Here is a 23,497-nt window from a genome sequence, read left to right as displayed (position 1 = left end):
AGTCGGACACAACTGAAGTGACTTAGCAGCAGCATACATATATATATATATATATATGCACATACATATGTGTGTGTGTAATATAGACACTGGTCTAAAACATGGAACATTGTTTAAAATTAATGTGTTTTGATTGCTGTGAATGCTTTGTCTAATACTGAGGTAATTCATAAATGATATCTTGGAAGCATTCATCCAGGGTTTCAGGCTGCTCCGTAAGTATATTACTTCTAGCAATGTGTTGCAGACTTGTGAAAGTAATAGTCTAGAATGTATGCCACAGGCAAATGCCAATTTGGAGGATTTAAAGAAAAGTATAACAAACCACCATATTTGTTAGCATTTTGAGGTAACAAAGTATTTGGGAAATTTCCAAGAACATCCATTTCCTCAGGCCTATATACACCAGTGCGGTCACATTATAAATCAGAACTCGCAGGCTCTGCCTGAAGAAGTATTTCCTAGAAATGTCTAGTGAGTTTTGAGTGAGGATATCTTGTCCACCCCAGTGGACCCTCCCATTTCTCTGCCATCTTTCCTCCCACAGCGGATGGTTCTGCCATACCTCCCAGAACAGATGTTTTCCCCTCAGCGCACACACCAGAAGCCTCGACTTGCCAAACCACTTAGCGTTTTGTTCTCATTCGTGTTCTGTTAGGTAGACACACAGCTGTGCTCCTTGGGCACAAAGTTTTGCAAAAGTTTCCTGAAACAAATCTTCCAAATCTACTCCCTGCTCACCACGCAACTCATACATAAACTCCTTGGGCTCAGGGAGGACTCGTCGTCATGAACTACGTGACCGACACCTTCCCATTCTCAGAACTAACCCCCTTCCCTGGAACCCTGAAATTCCAGTACCAGGGCACACTCTTCAAGCTTCCAGAAGCAGCTTTCCCTCTTCCTGTCGAATCTTCTAGCAGGCCTGCTCCACCAACTCACAGATGCCTAGCCAGAGTGAGCTGTAATCTTTTTCCAACTTATATTCAAATTATGTCTTCCACTACACACACAAAACGTTAATAATTTCATGAGACCCTGAAGGCCTGAAATGCAGGTGTCGTTTACTGAGTGGGAGGCCAGAGGCTGTGTGTATTCCTCCCTTAGTCGCTGGTTGGGTAATTCAGGTAAGACAGTGAACCTCTCTCAAACTCAGTGCTGGGATAATTCCAGCAAGATTATCCTGTCCTGGAGGGAATGTTGACTCTTTCGCATGCGTCTTAGTGAAGCTCCCTTCTCACTAAGTGTAGCACATGGCCTGAAAAGGCAGGGGGAGCAAGGGACACAAGCTAAGTCATGGTAGATAAGCATGGAGCCAGCAATGCAACAAAATGCAAGTGCAACAGAGAGAACCTTGGCTTTCTTTTGTAAAAACAAGAGGTGGGGGAAAAAAGATGAGAGAGATCTATCTCACTGAAACAAATCAAAGATCATTTTTCCTGCACTTCCTAATAGGCTAAGATAGGACATTGTTTTTAGGATTAAGATGGAGAAAAGCTATTCCCTTGGATGGCATGAACTGAAGCTGTTCTTTCAAGACAAAGAGAAACCCAATTTGCCTCCCTAAGGCCAGAAAGGCTCTAGATAATAAAAATAGGAGCTATCCCAGGGAGCCTTTACTTCATGCCAGAGACTGAGCTAAGCATTTTACATGTATTAGTACATCTCATTATAACATCAGCACCATGACTTAATACTACTACGTGCATGCTAAGTCGCTTCAGTCGTGTCCGACTCTTGGCAACCCTGTGGACTGTATCCTGCCTCTGTCCGTGGGATTCTCCAGGCAAAAATACTGGAGTGGGTTGCCATGCCCTAGTCATTTCTATTGTGAAGCTGGGAAAACTGAGGCAATAAAAAGTTAAGCAACTTGCCCAAGACCCACAGTATTAAGTTACAGAAGCAGAATTGGCATTTAGGCAATCTGCATAAGAGCATTTAAATAATGTGGCACCAGGATTTTTCAGCATCTGCATTAGCAACACTTCGAGCTGTATATCTTTGTTGCAGGTGGTTGGTGGAGGGGGGAGAGGTGGCCTGTGCATTGTAGGATGTTTAGCAGTATCCCTGGTCTCTACCCTGTACTTCCCAGGTGGTGCTACTGGTAAAGAATCTGCCTGCAATGCAGGAGACCCAAGAGGCGCTGGTTCGATCCCTGGGTCAGGAAGTTCCCCTGGAGGAGGAAATGGCAACCCACTCCAGTATTCTTGCCTGGAGAATCCCATGGACAGAGGAGCCTTGTGTGCTACAGTCCATGCGACCACAAAGAGTCACACACAACTGAGCGACTGAACACACACGCGCACACACAAGCGCTGGTCTGTGCCCATTAGATGCTGTACCACCTCCCTGTTGAGACAGTCAAAAATGTTTCCAGATGTTGTCAAACACCCCCATGCTGAGAACCATTGTTTGGTACTAAAAGTCCTTACCGTCTGACAGTGAACCCTATCTCAGCACTGACAAGCAGTTTTCTGTTCCCAGATTCCTTGAGATTATAAGGTAGATTGTATGTAAGTATTGGGTGAGTTAATATTGGTATGGTGCTTAGGAAAGTGCCCCGCATATAGGGAACTCTAATGTAAGTATTAGCTATAGTTATTGCTGTTTTTGTTATTGTCATCATGACAGGGAAGGCAGCAGAACAGGGTAGAAGGGAGGCTGCAGTGGACACTGGAGATATAGGGGTTAATAGTCCCCACTCTTGGATAATCACATCCAGGACTGCAGTGTGGAAGGTCCAGCCATCAGTGACTAACTCCATCGGTCAGGGCAGCAGTAGGAGCTTTGTAATCACAGTCAAAATGGGAGTCTCGTCCAGGCAGAAAATAAAATCATCAGGAAAACAATGAATTGTTTTCAGTGAGTCCTTAACAAAAAACTTATTTTAATGCATTTTAATATAAAAAAAAGTCATTCCCAGAATACGATCACTTTCCCATTCTAGCAATTAATCCTTCTCACTGGCATCTTGGGTGTCTCCCGCTTTGATGCAATCAAGCCACTGGACTTACTGAAGAACTTGTCTCACGTCCAATAGGTCATGGTTTGAGGGAGAGAAAGGGTAGGTCTGCATGGAGTAAGAAGAGACCAGGCTGATGTTGAAAGGGCGAAACAGTGAAGACAATCATCCTGTCTTCTTGCTCAGTTGCTCATAATGAGCATAATGGCTGCCTCAACAAGCAGGCAGCCATTTTTCACTGGCAACAGTGAAAAGGAAATGGCAGACCAGGGAGGCTGAGTGCTGACACACCTGTGTGAAGTCAGCACTGGGACTCCTTCCAGACACAACCACAGAGGGATTTCAAGAGACGCGGAGATACTAAGGTACCCCAAGGCAGCTTGTGAAATGCTAGCTAAAAACCCCCCCTAAGTCTTCACTGCCGAAATCAAGACTGACAGGCAGGGTTCAATGGCATCAGCTGTTTGAAAGCGAGAAATGTTTAAAATTCAGAGAATGTGAGAACACAGGGCCTGAAAGAGGATTTTACTACTGTCATTCAATGTCAGGTTGGCAATGCTCACAGACTTGGAAAAGCCACGTTGGGGTTCATAGGTCAGGGTTGGGAAGAAACCTAACCACCTTTCTGTAAGTCCACTCAGCTTCTCTGGGGCTCAGTTTCCTTATCTGAAAGAGTACCTGTTTTGCATATGCTTTTATGTTTTTCACATAGAAAATTTATTCTCATAACACTTCGAGAGGTAGGTGTTATTGTTCTTAATTAAGGGATAAAATTGAGGTTCTGAGAGTTTGTCCGTTACTTCCCTAAAGTCACACAAACTGTCCTAAGTCCACCAGGCTCTCTATTTCAAGTTCTAATACTCTTTCTAGAATCCTGCTGAAAACCAGAGGTCAGCTCCCTGGGGTCCCTTTCGGCTCCAAAATTCCATGCTTTTATGGGTTCTGTGCCCAATATGCTACTGAGAGATCAGTGGAGAAATAACTCCAGAAAGAAAGAAGGGATGGAGCCAAAGCAAAAACAATACCCAGCTGTGGATGTGACTGGTGATAGAAACAAGGTCCGATGTTGTAAAGATTCCATAGGAACCTGGAATGTCAGGTCCATGAATCAAGGCAAATTGGAAGTGGTCAAACAAGAGATGGCAAGAGTGAACGTCGACATTCTAGGAATCAGAGAACTAAAATGGACTGGAATGGGTGAATTTAACTCAGATGACCATTATATCTACTACCGCGGTCAGGAATCCCTCAGAAGAAATGGAGTAGCCATCATGGTCAGCAAAAGAGTCCGAAATGCAGTACTTGGATGCAATCTCAAAAATGACAGAATGATCTCTGTTCATCTCCAAGGCAAACCATTCAATATCACAGTTATCCAAGCCTATGCCCCAACCAGTAATGCTGAAGAAGCTGAAGTCGAATGGTTCTATGAAGACCTACAAGACCTTGTAGAACTAACACCCAAAAAAGATGTCCTTTTCATTATAGGGGACTGGAATGCAAAAGTAGGAAGTCAAGAAACACCTGGAGTAACAGGCAAATTTGGCCTTGGAATGCGGAATGAAGCAGGGCAAAGACTAATAGAGTTTTGTCAAGAAAATGCACTGGTCATAGCAAACACCCTCTTCCAACAACACAAGAGAAGACTCTACACATGGACATCACCAGATGGTCAACACCAAAATCAGACTGATTATATTCGTTGCAGCCAAAGATGGAGAAGCTCTATACAGTCAGCAAAAACAAGACCAGGAGCTGACTGTGGCTCAGATCATGAACTCCTTATTGCCAAATTCAGACTCAAATTGAAGAAAGTAGGGAAAACCACTAGACCATTCAGGTATGACCTAAATCAAATCCCTTATGATTATACAGTGGAAGTGAGAAATAGATTTAGGGGCCTAGATCTGATAGATAGAGTGCCTGATGAACTATGGAATGAGGTTCGTGACATTGTACAGGAGACAGGGCTCAAGACCATCCCCATGGAAAAGAAATGCAAAAAAGCAAAATGGCTCTCTGGGGAGGCCTTACAAATAGCTGTGGAAAGAAGAGAAGCAAAAAGCCAAGGAAAAAAGAAAAGATATAAGCATCTGAATGTAGAGTTCCAAAGAATAGCAAGAAGAGATAAGAAAGCCTTCTTCAGCAATCAATGCAAAGAAATAGAGGAAAATAACAGAATGGGAAAGACTAGAGATCTCTTCAAGAAAATTAGAGATACCAAGGGAACATTTCATGCAAAGATGGGCTCGATAAAGGACAGAAATGATATGGACCTAACAGAAGCAGAAGATATTAAGAAGAGGTGGCAAGAATACACAGAAGAACTGTACAAAAAACATCTTCATGACCCAGATAATCACGATGGTGTGATCACTCATCTAGAGCCAGACATCCTGGAATGTGAAGTCAAGTGGGCCTTAGAAAGCATCACTACGAACAAAGCTAGTGGAGGTGATGGAATTCCAGCTGAGCTATTTCAAATCCTGAAAGATGATGCTTTGAAAGTGCTGCACTCATTATGCCAGCAAATTTGGAAAACTCGGCAGTGGCCACAGGACTGGAAAAGGCCAGTTTTCATTCCAATTCCAAAGAAAGGCAATGCCAAAGAATGCTCAAACTACTGCACAACTGCACTCATCTCACATGCTAGTAAAGTAATGCTGAAAATTCTCCAAGCCAGGCTTCAACAATACATGAACCGTGAACTTCCTGATGTTCAAGCTGGTTTTAGAAAAGGCAGAGGAACCAGAGATCAAATTGCCAACATCTGCTGGATCATCGAAAAAGCAAGAGAATTCCAGAAAAACATCTATTTCTGCTTTATTGACTATACCAAAGCCTTTGACTGTGTGGATCACAATAAACTGTGGAAAATTCTGAAAGAGATGGGAATGCCAGACCACCTGACCTGCCTCTTGAGAAACCTGTATGCAGGTCAGGAAGCAACAGTTAGAACTGGACATGGAACAACAGACTGGTTCCAAATAGGAAAAGGAGTGCGTCAAGGTTGTATATTGTCACCCTGCTTATTTAACTTCTATGCAGAGTACATCATGAGAAACGCTGGGCTGGAAGAAACACAAGCTGGAATCAAGATTGCTGGGAGAAATATCAATAACCTCAGATATGCAGATGACACCACCCTTATGGCAGAAAGTGAAGAGGAACTAAAAAGCCTCTTGATGAAAGTGAAAGAGGAGAGTGAAAAAGTTGGCTTAAAGCTCAACATTCAGAAAACGAAGATCATGGCATCCGGTCGGTCCCATCACTTCATGGGAAATAGATGGGGAAACAGTGGAAACAGTGTCAGACTTTATTTTGGGGGGCTCCAAAATCACTGCAGATGGTGATTGCAGCCATGAAATTAAAAGACACTTACTCCTTGGAAGGAAAGCTATGATCAACCTAGATGGCATATTCAAAAGCAGAGACATTATTTTGCCGACTAAGGTCCGTGTAGTCAAGGCTATCGTTTTTCCAGTGGTCATGTATGGATGTGAGAGTTGGACTGTGAAGAAGACTGAGCGCCGAAGAATTGATGCTTTTGAACTGTGGTGTTGGAGAAGACTCTTGAGAGTCCCTTGGACTGCAAGGAAATCCAACCAGTCCATTCTGAAGGAGATCAGCCCTGGGATTTCTTTGGAAGGAATGATGCTGAAGCTGAAACTCCAGTACTTTGGCCACCTCATGCGAAGAGTTGACTCATTGGAAAAGACTCTGATGCTGGAAGAGACTGGGGGCAGGAGGAGAAGGGGACGACAGAGGATGAGATGGCTGAATGGCATCACTGACTTGATGGATGTGAGTCTGAGTGAACTCCGGGAGTTGGTGATGGACAGGGAGGCCTGGCGTGCTGCAGTTCATGGGGCTGCAAAGAGTCAGACATGACTGAGCAACTGAACTGAACTGAACTGTGTCTTGAAAGCATGTCTGATCCTTAACATTATCCTCCCTTTATACTGAAGGGATTTAAATCATTGGAGGCAGATGACCGCCCAAGGGGGCCAGTTTTTCGCCTTCCCTCCCACCTCTTATCTCTTTCTGCTCCAACCAGCTTAGAAGACTTACAGATGGTCCCACATGCCTGTTCCATTTAAATGTTTAGATGGAGAGTCTTACCTCAGAAAAGAACCACAGAGGATAAGTTAGGATAATCCAGACAGATGCTAGCAAAAGCCTAACTAGGGATAGGCTAGACCTTGTGGACTTTTGACTGAGGAGCAGAGCAGTCTGAATTCGTGAGTTCAGTGAGATGATACTCTCTTACACCTGGCAAGAAGCCACCTCAATATCTCTCACCTCTAGCAAATCCAGTGAGCCCTAGAAAAAAAAAACCATGTTGCTTCTTGACTGAAATATCTTCATGGGGTTTCAGCACATTTTAGGAATAGCCAGAATCCCAAGGACAGCCTCCCAACTGCTTCAGTCAATGTATTCTTGCTTGGGTATATTACTCGACAACTGGGAATATTCATTGGAAGGACTGATGCTGAAGCTGAAGCTCCAATACTTTGGCCACCAGACGCAAAGAGCTGACTCATTGGAAAAGACCCTGATGCTGGGAAAGATTGAAGGCAGGAGGAGAAACAGACAACAGAAGATGAGATGGTTGGATGGCATCACTGACTTGATGGACCTGAGTTTGAGTAACCTCCAGGAGCTGGTGATGGACCGGGAAGCCTGGTATGCTGCAGTCCATGAGGTCGCAAAGAGTCAGACATGACTGAGCGACTGAACTGAACTGTATCTTACTTGAGGCACATTTTTTTTTTTTGCAAGCATTTAGAATCTTTTACTTTGACATTAAAAGCCAAGACTAAATTGTTTTCAGAGTACAGCATTGGCTCCCTAAGTCATGGAGGGGTCAATGCTTAGTCCATGGCTCCATAAATATTAATGAAGGGTCTAGATACCGACGCTGATGGCAGCGGTGCTGAACTGGTTCTCAGCCTCTGCTTGCACCCAGAGGGGTCGGCTATGACTTCATGATACAATATATCAGATGCTGTGATATATGTCTTCCTGCTCCTGAACAATGAACTCTATGCAAGTTCACAGCCGTGCACACACACACATATTTAAATTCATAAAAACCAAACTCATTGGATTGATAGAACTGTTTGTTTTGCTTCTGAGTTTCAGTTTTGCCACTGAGACCATAATTCTTCTACTTTAATCTGATTATTTTGCTAATGTCTACAAAGCCTAGATATGATGGCTTTTTTGGGGAAAGCAGTACTTTCCCTAATTTCCCCCACATTTTCCCAAGGTTTCTCATACCTTTCAGTCCCGATAGTTCCTTCCCTCCCCCCCACTTCCCATTCACACGTGACACTCTCAGCTCACCTGACTCCTATTTTTCCATCTGACTGTGGACATGTTCTTTAGCAATGATCTAAGAACTTCGTATCTGCCTGTGTCTTCCTGGCACACGCCATCACATACACATGGGCCTGAACAGACACACTGCTGGCTGCTGGTCAAGGGGCTGGGTACCATTTTCACACCGAATGGGGAGGAACTGTCCTGTGCATCCATATCGCATTCACAATACGCTGGCCATAAGCATCGTTTAGCGGTTCAGTAACCAAAACTCCAAAACCGCATATGCCTGCCTACACGCTACCCCAGAGTCACCATGCCCACACAACATCATTAGCATGAAACCACAAAATTATAACTGAAAATCACATAGGAACTTAAAGAAATAACTATTCATGATTTTACTTCTTAGCAGCAAATAATAACTAAGACCCAGAAACTGTCAAAGGAAAATTGACTTGGCAAAATAATCATCTGACTATAACTTGACTTTTCCTTCTAAAAGAGTCTTACATTGTCATTAAATATTTTTTCTATATCATGAAAAGGCAGGAAATAAATATGTAAACATCCTTTTAAAAAATCCACCATAGATTCATCCATGATACTTATCACTAATATGACTTTATAAGATGATACAGAACATACAGAAATTTCAAACGTTTTTAATCTTCAAATCAGCAATTCTAGAGATTTATCCTAAAGATGTTATAAAAGTATCAAAAGATATATCCACAAGTACTTTATAATAATGAAAAAAGAAACTGTATGATTAATACTCCTGGGTTCGATCCCTGGGTTGGGAAGATCCTCTGGAGGAGGGCATGGCAACCTACTCCCGTATTCTTGCCGGAGAATCCCGTGGACAGAGGAGCCTGGTGGGCTACAGTCCCTGGGGTCCCAAAGAGTGGGACACGACTGAGCAACTAAGCATAGCACAGCACAGCACATGATTAATACTAAGAAACCAGGGACTTCCCTCACAGTCCGGTGGTTAAAACTCTGTTTCCCCTGCAGGGGACGTAGGTTCAGTTGCTAGTCAGGGAACTAAGATCCTACATGCCATGAGGCAAGGCCAAAAATAGAAAGAAAAAAAAAATTGAGAGAATGCTGTAGAATGTAGTTATGGGCATGAGAATTTGAACATGTGTGTTTCTCAATAAAAAAAGGAAGTTTTTGAAACAACATATGTATGTTTGTGTTTATATGTGTTTGTGTGTATATATGCACAGAAAAAATATCTAGAAAAATATTAAAGGTGTTATTACTGATAGTAAGGGTAACAGTTATTTTTCCTTATTGCTTTATACCTCTTTGCATTGTACGAACTGTTTTGCAAGAGGACGAAAGTGAAGCTCTTTAAATTTGGGGAGGGGAGAGGAAACACATGACAATAGAGGCCACACAGATATTAAGGCCAAACTGAAACGTGTTAACAGCCACCATCAAAATCGATGCCAGAGCATCTCAGGGGCCAGGTCCAGTTACTGCAAACTCCCTCTGTGCACACAAGCTCAGTGAGGTGGTGAAATCCGGGGAAACCGTGACTGTGGAAACCAGAGCTTTTCCAGTGGTGTCTCTCCACACACAGCCTTGTCTTGTTATGATTTAATATTTGCCCCCCCCCCCCCCCCCCCACCTTCCTCAGTATTCATGGTCAGCCTGCTGGTGCTTGGTGGTCTCGCTATTGCCAGAAAAATGTGCTGAGCTGTCAGGGGAGTGCAGGCAACAGTGAAGAGGGGCGTGTTCTGCAAGGCGGATGACATCCAGGAAAGCTTGCCCACGTATGACGTGCCTATGAGATCCAGGAGTGCACTTGCTCATCAAGACACAACCAGGTGAAACGTTCAACACGGGTTATTTAGCATCCATAGTAAAAAGTGAAACAGCTGCAGAAACAAAATCCAGCCTTTATTTTTTCCCTTCCTTCTCTTTCTCTCCCTCCCCTTCCTTTGACTCTCCTCCCTTTCCCTCCCATCCTCCCCTTCCCTCTCTCCCAGCATCTCTCTCGAATTTCAAACATGTCTGATAACCTGTCAAATGGGCCAAGCCATCCCTGCAGAGAGACATTAAACAATTCTGAGTGGCAAGCTGCCATATTTAAATGTAAAGATTACAAGATAAATAAGTTCAGAGGATATAATGTACAATATTAAAAGAATAATTAACATGGCCATATGTTATACATGATTAGTTCAACTCAGTCACTCAGTCGTGTCCAACTCTTTGTGACCCCATGAATCACAGCACGCCAGGCCTCCCTGTCCATCACCAACTCCCAGAGTTCACTCAAACTCATGTCCATGGAGTCGGTGATGCCATCCAACCATCTCATCCTCGGTCCTCCCCTTCTCCTCCTGCCCCCAATCCCTCCCAGCATCAGGGTCTTTTCCAATGAGTCAACTCTTCACATGAGGTGGCCAAAGTACTGGCGTTTCAGCTTCAGCATCAGTCCTTCCAATGAACACCCAGGACTGATCTCCTTTAGGATGGACTGGTTGGATCTCCTTGCAGTCCAAAGGATTCTCAAGAGTCTTCTCCAACACCACAGTTCAAAAGCATCAATTCTTTGGCACTCAGCTTTCTTCACAGTCCAACTCTCACATCCATACATGACCACTGGAAAAACCATAGCCTTGACTAGATGGACCTTTGTCAGCAAAGTGATATCTCTGCTTTTTAATGTGCTATCTAGGTTGGTCACAACTTTCCTTCCAAGGAATAAGCGTCTTTTAATTTCAGGGCTGCAATCACCATCTTCAGTGATTTTGGAGCCCCAAAAAATAAAGTCTGACACTGTTTCCACTGTTTCCCCATCTATTTCCCATGAAGTGATGGGACCAGATGCCATGATCTTTGTTTTCTGAATGTTGAGCTTTAAGCCAACTTTTTCACTCTCCTCTTTCACTTTCAACAAGAGGCTTTTAAGCTCCTCTTCACTTTCTGCCATAAGGGTGGTGTCATCTGCATATCTGAGGTTATTGATATTTCTCCCAGCAATCTTGATTCCAGCTTGTACTTCTTCCAGTCCAGCGTTTCTCATGATGTACTCAGCATATAAGTTAAATAAGCAGGGTGACAATATACAGCCTTGACGTACTCCTTTTCCTATTTAGAACCAGTCTGTTGTTCCATGTCCAGTTCTAACTGTTGCTTCCTGACCTGCATACAGGTTTGATAGTTGTTAAGAAAGTTAATCCTGAGTTCTCATCACAAGGAAAAATACCTTTTTTCAATTTCTTTAGTTTTATATCTATATGGGATGATAGATGTTCACTAAACTTATTGTGATGGGTTTCCCAGGTGGCACTAGTGGTAAAGAACCTGCCTTCCAATGCAGGAGACTTAAGAGACTCAAGTTTGATCTCTGGGTCAGAAAGATCCCTTGGAGGAGAGCATGGCAGCCCACTCTAGTGTTCTTGCCTGGAGAATCACATGGACAGAGGAACCCAGTGGGCTATGGTCCATGGGGTCACAGGGAGTCGGACACAACTGAAGCGACTCAGCACACACACACACAAACTTATTGTGATAAATATTTCATAATGTATGTAGGTCAAATTATTATGCCGTACATGTTCAACTTATACAGTGTGGTCTGTCAGTTGCATCTCAATAAAACTGGAAGATAGATAGATAGATGTGAAAACAAAGAGCAAACGTTCCCTTTCCCCCCACTGCACCCTGGTGCTAGAGCTGGAGTGAGTCTGTTCTTTACACTCTCTACCCTGGGCATGACCAGCATCGAGTCTGTTCTTCCCACCCCTTCTGCAAGGACTTCTCTGGTGGCGCAGATGATAAAGAAGCTGCCTGCAATGCAGGAGGCGTGGGTTTGATCCCTGAGTTGGGAAGATTCCCCGGAGAAGGGAATGGCAACCCACTCTAAGTATTCTTGCCTGGAGAATTCCATGGACAGAGGAGCTTGGCAGGCTACAATCCATGGCGTTGCAAAGAGTCAGACATGACTGAGTGACTTACACTTTCACTTTCAACCCTTCTGCAAGCATGTCTAGTCTGTTGTGCCGTCTTATTTCCAACTTGCCTTGGGCTCAGACACTCCACCAGGCATACGATGGGCCAGTTACAGCTATACACTAGGCAGAGAAAGAGGACGTAGATTTTACGTAAGAGAACACATGGCCATCCATTCAAGAAGAAATGCTGTCATCCTGGTCAGGCCTAGATCCAATCTGTGTTGGAGAACATGAGAGGAGCCCTGCCTAAGCAGCACAGCACCGTGCGAATGCATCCTAGTCAGGGACACCACTATTTCTTGCCATCTTCTTTTTCTCCTATGAAGAGTGCCATCGTTTCACACATGTGATAAAGGTAGTTCCATTACTATCCGTCAGGTAGGGATCAGAGTGTGTATGCTTAGTCATGTCTGACTCTTTGCAACCCCATGGACTATAGCCCATCAGGCTCCTCTGTCCATGGTATTTCCCAGGCAAGAATACTTGAGTGGGTTGCCACTTCCTTCTCCAGGGGATCTTCCCAACCAGGGATCGAACCTGAGTCTCCTGCACTGGCAGGCAGATGCAGGAGCAAACATTTCATAACTGGGTTTGGACAGTTTTGACTATACTTCCTCAGCTCTCTCTTCACCCTAAGTCTATTCTCTTTATATGACTTTTTGTCGTTAACTATAAATATGATGCCCTTCTTTGTGAAACATAGATGCACAAGGTCTGGACAAATAGCTAGGGGATTAGGGACTCTGCTGTCCCACCTCCCGCTGAATATTTAAAATGGAATCAGGAAACTCAAACCAGGATTCTCGCAAAGCAATTTGGAGGTGAGCCATCCCCAGACTGATGGAATGTAGATGTAGCAAAAACTCACTCTAAACATCAGAAACCGGAAGTCGGGGAGAGACCTTGCAGTCCTAAGTCTCTGGAATCTCTACCACTCACTGACCCTGAGAAGCCCACAGCACTCAGCTTCAGACCTGGAACAGGAAAGACCAAGACTTGTAGTGCCTTTAAGTTCATTGTGGCTGCAGTTCACGTGTGTAAACAGTGTAACTCCTAATGAGGTCATTTAGTGAAATGTTCATCTCCTTCTATGTTATTGCCATGACACTCAGCAGTGAAAGGGCATCAATCAAGTATCCAGTAACTAAATACTCTCTTGGATGTTATAACTTTCTCCCCTCCTTTCAGAAGGGATGTTCTATGACTTTCGCCTCTCAGGTATGTTACATGTTGGAGAAAGAAAAAGGGGGGAAGAACAATCAGCATTTACCACCTGCCAGTCGAGCAATAGTAACTGGCAACATCATTCAGAGATATTCAGCGGCAGTGCTGAGCCCTACAGAAATGAGTGAGATCAGTTCCATTTCAGTTATAGCACAACAGGAACCAGGCCTATGTGTTTGTATCTTAGTGGAGGAAGGCGACAGACTGCAGAGAAAGTCTAAATTCAAGGATCAGACAGAAATAAAGCCCTCCTCCCCGAAATCAAAATGAGATAATTGCCAGTAGCAGCTTGCCTTGGGTTCTGAGAGTTAGGCAGCAAATATTTTTGCAAAAGGAACCATAGGGAAGCAAAACAAAAATAAATTGCTCCAGTTCCAGGCATTCTTTGACTTTTTGGGCACTGGCTGTTTTTTTTTACACAGTCCTCAGAAGAATGGATGGTTCAGAAACAAAATAAAACAAAATAGAACATGTAAGGGACTCTATCTGCATGGGCCTGAGTGAAAAAACTTCAGGCTTCCCAAACTTGTGTCTATGGTGTAATAAAGGTTTTAAAATCTACCTTGCTTTATCTCTAGTTCTTTTTCTCTACCATTGGGCCAAGACACAAAGAAGACAAGTTTTAATCGAATTTTCTAAATACTACACTGGAAAACGGAAATCAGTATTGAGAACTTAAAAAAAAAGAATGTCTATTTCGCTTTTTTATTAGCTTCAGGTCTGCTTTTTTAAAAAAAAAATTTATTTGGAAGATAATTGCTTTACAATGTTGTGCTGGTTTCTGCTGTACAACAACGTGAATCAGCCATAAGTACACATGTATCCCCTCCATCTTGAGCCTCCCTCCCACAATCATCCCGCCCTTCTAGGTCATCACAGATCGCTAAGTTGAGTTCCCTGTGCTATACAGCAGCTCCCCACTAACTATTTTGCACATGGCAGTGTATATATGGGCTTCCCTGGTGGCTCAGATGGTAAAGAATCTGCCTACAATGCAGGAGACCCAGGTTCAACCCCTGGGTCAGAAAGATCCCCTGGAGAAATGTACATATGTCACTGCTACTCTTTCAATTCGTCTCAGCCTCTCCTTCCCCCAATGAATCCAAAGTCCAGTCTCTACACCTGCATCTCTATTGTGTGCCTGCTAAGTCGCTTCAGTCGTGTCTGACTCTGCGATCCTGTGGACTGCAGCCTGTCGGACTCCTCTGTCCATGGAATTCTCCAGGTAAGAACACTGGAGTGGGTAGCCATTCCCTTCTCCAAGGGATCTTCCCAACCCAGGAATCCAACTTGGGTCTCACTCATTGCAGGCAGATTTTTTTACCATCTGAGCCACCAGAGATATCTGTGTAAATATACAATATTTGTTTTCCTTTTACTTCAGTCTGTATGACAGGCTGTGGGTTCATCCCTAGTTAGCTTTTATGGCACCCTGAAAACAAGCAACCCTGAGAGGTCTGTTGACTTGGATCTGATCCGAGATTTTGAAATCTACACTTCCTTACTTCTGCCAAGTGAGTCCCACCCCTGTCTTCCACTCCCACTCCTGAGCCCTTTATGATTTCCTCTCTCCCTGACATCCAAATGCAGAACCGAAGTGTAAAAAGCTGTTTAAGTAGTCTTAACTTACAGAGCAAGGAGACTCGCCGCCCATTTTTTATATTCCATGATATTAAAAAAATTCATCTGCGTTTGCACTAATGACAGTAAATCGCTGGTGCTGACAAGCTGCGGTCAATTATCCTTTCTACAGCCTTTTAAAGTCGAAGTACTAGGAAATGCGTCAGTGTTGGAAGCTTGTGGCTTGTTAATTCAAATGAAGCAGACAACCAGCCTGAGCAGCGCTCGCAAACCGCTCTCCTAGGCCCTGCAAGTGTCGGGGCACTTCCGCCGGAATTCGCATGAAGGGAGGAAACGGTTTAAATAAAGTGGCGTGTTATTTATCCCTATAATGACTAGTTTAACAGCCACAATTAGGAAGGAAATTCTACAAGCCCAAACTCCAGTTACTTATTACTGCCACCGAAAGTCAATTAAAGTATCTAAGTAATTACAGGGATTGGCATCATCTGTCATCTGGCGAATCCTATTAGAGGGAAGAGGTTCTTGGTTTGTTTTGAGAGTGTGTAATCTCCTCTCCATCATATTGGTTAATTTTTGGACAAGGGAGCATGGGAGGGGCTAGTCTGGGGACCTGCTCACCTGGAGAGCCACAGACATGACCACTGAATTTCCTTCAACCTCAGCAGCCAAGCAAAGGAGCAAGACTCATCCTGGAGTGGGTGGGAGGTACCCGCTCTGTCAGAGAAGCCATCTGACATTCAGTTCAGTGCAGTTCAGTCACAGGGACACTGCTCTCCCCTCAAGAGCCTCCAGTGGTGCCTTGTTCCTTCCTGAGCTTCTACTGCACCACGTACTTGTTTCTTTGCCCACTTCAAGGCCCACCAGCTCCCCAGTGACGTCCCAGCACCTCCTCAGTCATCTGGGTCAGCTCCTGTCTCATAAACGTTATCATCATAATTCTAAGGCTTCTGCGCTCTTGCTTAGCCTGTTACTTAATCTGCTTTCTTCCCCTCTCTTCTGTCTATCCAAACCTCTTCTCCCTCCAAGGCTTGGTCAGAGTCCTAACCCCTCCCCAGTGCACATTCGATATCAGACCTCTCCTTGCACCAGCTGTCTGTGGAATGATGAATTTACTGCTCAGTGGGTCTCAGGTTGTGAACACCTTGAAGGGTCTACATCTCAAGTTTCCACTACTAGCCCGGCATCTGGGATACATTTACACCCCCAGTATGGTAACCCCCGATCCTTGATTTCTGTGGTTGCTGTAATTGAGTCTCATGTATCATGAAGTCTTTCTTCATATCATTTAATTTATTCATTTTCAGCTGCGCTGGGTCTTGTGGCTGCTCGGGCTTTTTGTCTAGTTGCAGTGAGCAGCGGCCGCTCTCTAGTTGCAGTGCGTGAGCTTGTCATTGCGGCGGCTTCTCTTGTTGCAGAGCACAACTCTTGGTTGCCCGGGCTCAGTAGTTGCAGCTCCCAGACTCTAACACACAGGTTCAGTAGTTGGGGTGCATGGGTTTAGCTGCTCTGCAGCATGGGGGATCTTCCTGGATCGGGCACTGAACCCCCGTCTCCTGCACTGGCAGGCAGATTCTGTACCAGTGAACCAAAGAACCTGGGTGAAATGTCTTACTCAGACCTGCCTGCTCTCCTTCCTTTATTCACTCCTTCCTTCCTTTAGCAGCATGTATTGAACGGCTGGCTTAGACCAGGACACCAGGACTATGGCTTTTCAGTTTGAATCCAGTGCTTCTTCTCCAACCATAATGCCTTGATGGGAAACTGTGTTTTGCTCACACCACCCTGCACAAATGAAGGAGTCTCTCAACGCTCATCATTCATTTGCCGGCCAACACTTGCAAGGAAATCAGCAAAAAAGCACATATAAATATAGAAAGAAAGCATCTGTCTCCCCTGTGATTCCACAGGGCTCTCCTCAGAGCATTCTCAGTCCAAGCGAGGAGGCCAAGATAGGAAAATAATTTCAAATGATCTTCCAAATGACTTCAGCGCTTAGATTGGGTTCAAGTTTGGTTCAAGGGATGGGCAAAACTCAGGTCAGCCAGCTCTGTTAGGGTTAGCCAGACACTGGGGTTGATGGGCCATTTGGGGTAGAATTGAGAACTTTCTGCTGTTCTTCACATCCCAAGACAGATATTGGAATTTTAACTTCTTTTTTCACAATCTCCTTATGTTTTGAAAATTCTTTTCATCTTCCCAGAAGGTCTCTTTTCTCATTCTCCCCTTTCATGGCATGTCCTTTGGTAGCTCCTGTTCTGCCCCTGTGGTATTCAGACTTCGTATTTCCACTAGCAATCTCCCCCAACGTGCTTCTCACTGTTTTCTGCAGGAAATACTGCCCATAACAAAGCACTGAAAATAGAATGTTCTCAGGAATTAATCATTAAGGCAAGACTGACAAGCTCAAGGACATCAAACCATGTCAAAAGACTGCTGAGAACACTTGAGTGGCTTGAGCTCTCTGACAGTGGTGGGCATATCACAGTGAGTCTGTTGTGCCTGCGTCTAACCCTAACCACCCCCAGGCAGAGCCCCAGCTCAGGGCCAGGATTTGCCGTGTGTCTCCCTGGTGGCTGGCATGGTGCTTGGCGCCCTGTGTGTCCTTGGTAAACACTTGTACAGTGAGCATTTGGTCACTGTCTTGTTATATAAATACCGTGTGCTAGGTGTGCAGGTCTTTTAAAATACTATGATACACAACCCTCATCTTTAAGAAGTTTAAACCCAAGCCTGAGTAAGCACCAGAATTGCTCAGGAAGCTCTGCTACTGCTGCTGTTGCTGCTGCTGCTAAGTCGCTTCAGTCATGTCCAGCTCTGTGCGACCCCATAGACGGCAGCCCACCAGGCTCCCCCATCCCTGGGATTCTCCAGGTAAGAACACTGGAGTGGGTTGCCATTTCCTTCTCCAATGCATGAAAGTGAAAAGTGAAAGTGAAGTTGCTCAGTCGTGTCCGACTCTTTGCGACCCCATGGACTGGAGCCCACCAGGCTCCTCCATCCATGGGATTTTCCAGACAAGAGTACTGGAGTGGGGTGCCATCGCCTTCTCCATCAGGAGGCTCTAAAAGTACTTACTTCCAGGCCTTACCCCCAGAGATTCTAATTTGGTAGGTCTGGGTTAGCCCCAGAATTCCATGCTTTTTTGGTCATTTTCCAGATGTCTTTATTAATTAAAAAAGTTTTAAATTTTATATTGGGATATAGCCAATTTAACAATGTTATGATAGTTTTAGGTGAACAGCAAAGGGACTCAGCCATACATACACATGTATCCATTCTCTCCCAAACTCCCCTCCCATCCAGGCTGCCCCATAATATTGAGCAGAGTTCCCTGGGCTATACAGTCCATTCTTTTTAAATAAGCTTCCAGACCCCTCTGATGATCAGATTGGGACCCTTGGACTAGTGGGTGGTAATAGAAGCCTTACGTTTTTACATCTCTTTTTCCACATATGAAGTGTTTTCATATCCCTCCTCTCACTTGATTCTTACTTTCTCAGAATCTCAAGATTCTAAGAATCTCTGCAGTTTATGAACAAGGACACAAAGTCCAGAAAGTTCACATGGTTGGTGAAGTCCGAATCTGGGTCTGAAGCCAGGATTCCCATCTACAAGCTCAGCATGGTTTCCTTCTCACAAACTCCTTCTTGTGAGTGATGACCAGGCTTGCTGTACTGGGTAAAGAGCAAAAAACCGTATTGTTGTTCAGTTGCTAATCCGACTCTTTGCAACACCGTGGACTGTAGCCCACTAGCCTCCTCGGTCTATGGAATTTCCCAGGCAAGAACATTGGAGCGGGTTGCCACTTCCTTCCCCAGGGGATCTTCCTGACCCAGGGATCTGCATTGGCAGGCGAATTCTTTACTGAGCCACCAGGGAAGCTCAACAAACCTTATAGGTCATTATTAAATGAACAGTGAGTAGGGTTCAGACCTCTCCCCTAGGTTCTTTGGGGAGAAAAAGTGAGAGGAAAATATTGCCTTCCTCACCCCACGCCAGCCCTCCACCCTTCACCCTGAAGAATCACACTGGGAAAAAGAATCAGTTATGGAGACAGGCTCTCTCAGTGGTAGCAAGTAATGAAGGTTATTTCCTTATAGGTGTGTTTTACCTAGAAAATAAAGAAGCCAACTGAGAAAGTCAGTCCTACTGGGTGGAATAAACTTGGCTCACACTCCACGAGGTCCCTGGAGAGGGACCACGTGGTGAACCAGGCAGCAAACCAAATGCCCTCCTTTACCCGAACATGGCTCAGGAAGCAGTCTCTTGCTGCCCTCTGGTTGGTTACCTACCCCATCCTGCTTCACTCTTCTCTCCGTGGTGTGGGTGAGATAAGTCATTCCAGGATTTACCTCACCATTATCACCTAATCCAGTATGACATCAGCAGTGCCTTCCACAGCAGATGGATGAAGATTCCAGCTGCCTTTCCGGATTAGGAGCACAGCAAGCTTCACTTTGCAATGACAGGCTGTGCGAGAGCACAGTCAGCAAAAGGTGCCCTCATTTCCCACGCAGGCACATGGCCCGCAGCTTTCGCCTGCCACATCCCTGACAAGAAAAGGCCAGGGGCTCAGTACTGCGAGCGCTGAGCTCTCCCATCCTTCAGGGACGCGGCCCCTTCAGGCTGTGTCTGAGAGTGAAGTAAGGCTCTGTGAAGCAGCCGGAGAGCTTGTGCTGACCACGGGAAAAGGGAGTGGGGGTGGGGAGACCAGTCACTAGAAAAATAAGCAGAAACAAATGGTCTCCTTTAAATTCTGCCTGCAAGCGTTTATGGGTGGAAGGTTTTTTGGTTTTCCTCTCGGAGGCGACTTTCTTTCATGGGCTGGCATCAAGTGTGAACTGAAGAAGTTAAGAAAGGGAGATGGAAAGACTGACACTTCACCTAGCCAGTTATCAGAGCACAGATACTCAAGCAAAATCACCAGCGGCCCTTATTTCCTGATACTTAGAATTGGAAAGTAACAATTCTGAAAGGGTAGTTGTGAAGAAGGAGGCATTCTGTGATGATTCTTCCTTTAGCATCTCCTGGGTTGGGATTTTCTGACCAGTTTACAAAAATCTGATCTCACTCTTTAAATTATACACACAAATATACAAATTCAAAGGGCTTCCCACGTGGCTCAATCCACCTGCCGGTGTAGGAGATCTGGGTTAGATTTGGGTTAGGAAAATCCCTTGGGGAAGGAATTGTCAACCCACTCCAGTATTCTTGCGTGGAAAATCCCATGGACAGAGGAGCCTGGTGGGCTGTAGTCTGTGGGGTCACAAAAGAGTTAGACACGACTGAGCAATTAAGCACACACACATGCAAACATACACATTCAGATCACCTTCTAAGAAATCAGTCTGGGATGCCACATGCTGGATGGGAACCCTTCTCCTTTAAATTGAGCTTTACAGTCTATGGCGTGTTCCTTTTGACCATAAGGTATGTGTCTACCGATTCTATGATTAAACAGCTCAGAAACATGTGCCACCACCAGGGTACCATCTCATCCGAGCAGCGGCAGCAGAGTGGGCTGGGGATCCTCCTGGAAACGCACAACTGGTCACTTCCTGATGAGAAGGAGGCCAGCTGTGTCCCTGGCTGTGCCCACTTCCCACTGGACATAGATGAAGTCAGAGAGGGGGAGAGGGCCGGGAATGAAGGTGCTGTGTAGACTGTGAGCCTACACGGTGATGTGAAAATCTGAGATTTGAAGGCTGAATCATACTTGCTCCGATGCCAAGAGTTTCTCTTCTTCTGTGCTCGATGTGATTAGTAGGAGCTTCCTCAGGAACAAAGGGTACATCCAAAAGCCTGGGTTATATGAGTTTTATATGTTAGTCTGGGATGGCCTATGAGCTCCAGTATTTTTATTGGGGCAAGCTGCATTTCGAAATAAAACCAACAAAAACAAGGTCTCCTGCAGCTTACCAGAACAGGATCCGTGAGAGCATGTCAAAGTGGTCATGGACATCTTAAAGAATGGGTTGTGGTGGCTGGACCATTCTCCACGGGAGCTGGCGAGGTGGCCAAGTTCACAGCTTAGGCATTCAGATCAGTCCCCAAGGGCCTCCATTAGGATGTCTCAGTGTCCTTGTGAAGATCTCCAGTTACAGTCATTTGTGTTCCAGAAGAAGAGAACGTGGAGACCTTAAATGTCTTGCGAGCGAGGTGATCCACATTTTGTGGGTTTTGCAATGCTCGCGGTCACTGTAGTCTTGTTAATCTTTGTTAGGAACTCGCCACAAAAGCAAACATTCTAATCATTCCGTGAGCGGAGCGCTTTTAGTTAGCTATGTTAAAGGCTTGGGCATCGCGTTAAAGAGCTTTCTGCTGAGAAGACTCAGCTGAGACATCCCTTGGCCTAGATTCTGCTTCTAAGCCTCCCAGTCTGTGTAAGCACACAGATTAGGTATCTAAACAGGGCCCTGGACATATTGAACCCCTCTACAGCAATGCCAGTGGACTACATATTCTTGGCAGCTTCAGGTTTAACTTGCTCATTTCTCCGTTTAAAGGAGAGGCAAGATACGCCTGTTGGTGACACCACTGGTACTTTGAGTAGCTTCCTTGAAATTGTTGTGGGGAATGTCGTGCCTGCTTGCCTTTAAAGATATTCAATTAGTCTAGGAAGACAGCTTGTGTTTTCTGGTAAGATGAAAAGCAAGAAATGTAATCTCTCTAATGTTCTTAATATCTCTAATAGTCTTAATAGTAATGAATAAAGCTCAACCTGGGAAATTGGGCAGCTAACTGGTCAAAGTGTCTCCTAAAGAAATGGATATCTGACAGGTTTTTGAGAAACAAATTTAATTAAAACCTTATTTCGTAATTCTACTGCTAAATGAGTTAGAATTTCAGAATGTGTCTGAAAATGACATTGTCCCCTTACGTGATAGTCTCTGGAGACAATCTTTTTCTAAGATTTCACTAATTTGGATCAAGAAAAACTCATTTTCTAATATTTAAATTCTAACAGTTAACTAAAATGATCTTAGTATAGGTAGTTTCTATTTTTATTAACATTGTATTAATGTATATGTATATACACATATACATATGTGTATATGTGTATATTGGTTCCTCCATGAAGAACTAATGGATTAATGACCAATTTAAATGTAAAAGATGAAATGCCGTGTTTCTTTATTGTTGAAAATACAAAGACATGCCCCTGTATGAGGATATTGGTCAAGCAACCTACTAGTCTAGTCTAGTAAGAGTAGAAGTTTTCAAAATACTATTGCAAATTTATGTCTGGGGATTTAATTTGGGGGAATTTTTGAAAATAGTCTAAAGAGATGTGGAACCAGCCCTGGAAGACTGAGTAGGTTAAAAAATCTTTGCAATAATATTTTGGACAATTTTTAACTATAATAAAAAGACTAATTTTCCTTTTGGCTCAAAGATTACTCTACCCAAAAAAAGTTTTGAAAATGTTTGGAGAAAGGCAGTACCAGCAGAAGAAACAACACGCGTGTCCTCATGCATGGCTGCCTCGAAGGGGCCCTGATTTGAACTTAATGATTATGAGGTATTTGCTTACAAATCAGTTCAACAACAGAATGGGAGAGATTATGTTAAAAAAATCTGTTTATGTTTTAAAAAATCTGATTATCATAGGTAAGAAGTTTAATTTTTTAAGAAAATAAAAACACATTGGTTTTGCAAATTACACCAGAGTGAAATTATTCTAAGATCACCTCTTAGGCAAAGAATCTTAAGCACTGTTTATTTTCCAGATGGAAAAAAAAAAAAGTTGATACACCCAACATTCTTCTCTATGCCTAAGAGATTAATTTATCACCACTCTGGGTAATATCAGTGAAAGTCATTCTGAGGTTAATCAAAAATTTTAATGCAAGGAATACATGGCATGGGAATACTGGTATATACAGGCAATGATTAACTAAAAAGTTTTCTTTATCCATAAGTAACTAAACTGTCCATTAAAAACTTTTTTTAAAAAAGGCTGAAAACTTGGCAAATTCTTTTATTTAAATGAAGTTGATGTTAGTTGTCTTCAGTACTAGTACATTTATCTGTTATACTGCATCCAAAATATTCTCTCTGAATATATTCGTTTTTACAAGTTTAAAGCAGATAAAATAGACCTTAAAAAGCTGCATATGCTCAAGTGTACAGTTTAATGCCTTGTTGGTGGTAAACATCCAGGAAACCATCACCATAATCAGCATTGTGAACCCATCTGTCACCCACCAAAGTCTCTTCTTGCCCCTTTGTAAGTCCTCCATCCACAGACAGCCACTAATTCACTGTCTCTATAGATTCTAAGATTTTATGTAAATGGAGTCACATAATATCTACTCTATTTTTTTCTGACTTCTTTCACTCAGCATAATTATTTTGAGATTCATCTATGTCTTTTTGTGTGTATCGGTATTTTATTCTCTTCTATTATTATTTATTCCTTTTTATT

Source organism: Budorcas taxicolor, chromosome 4, assembly GCF_023091745.1.
Source record: "Budorcas taxicolor isolate Tak-1 chromosome 4, Takin1.1, whole genome shotgun sequence".
Taxonomy (NCBI): domain Eukaryota; kingdom Metazoa; phylum Chordata; class Mammalia; order Artiodactyla; family Bovidae; genus Budorcas; species Budorcas taxicolor.
This window is presented reverse-complemented; position numbering follows the sequence as displayed.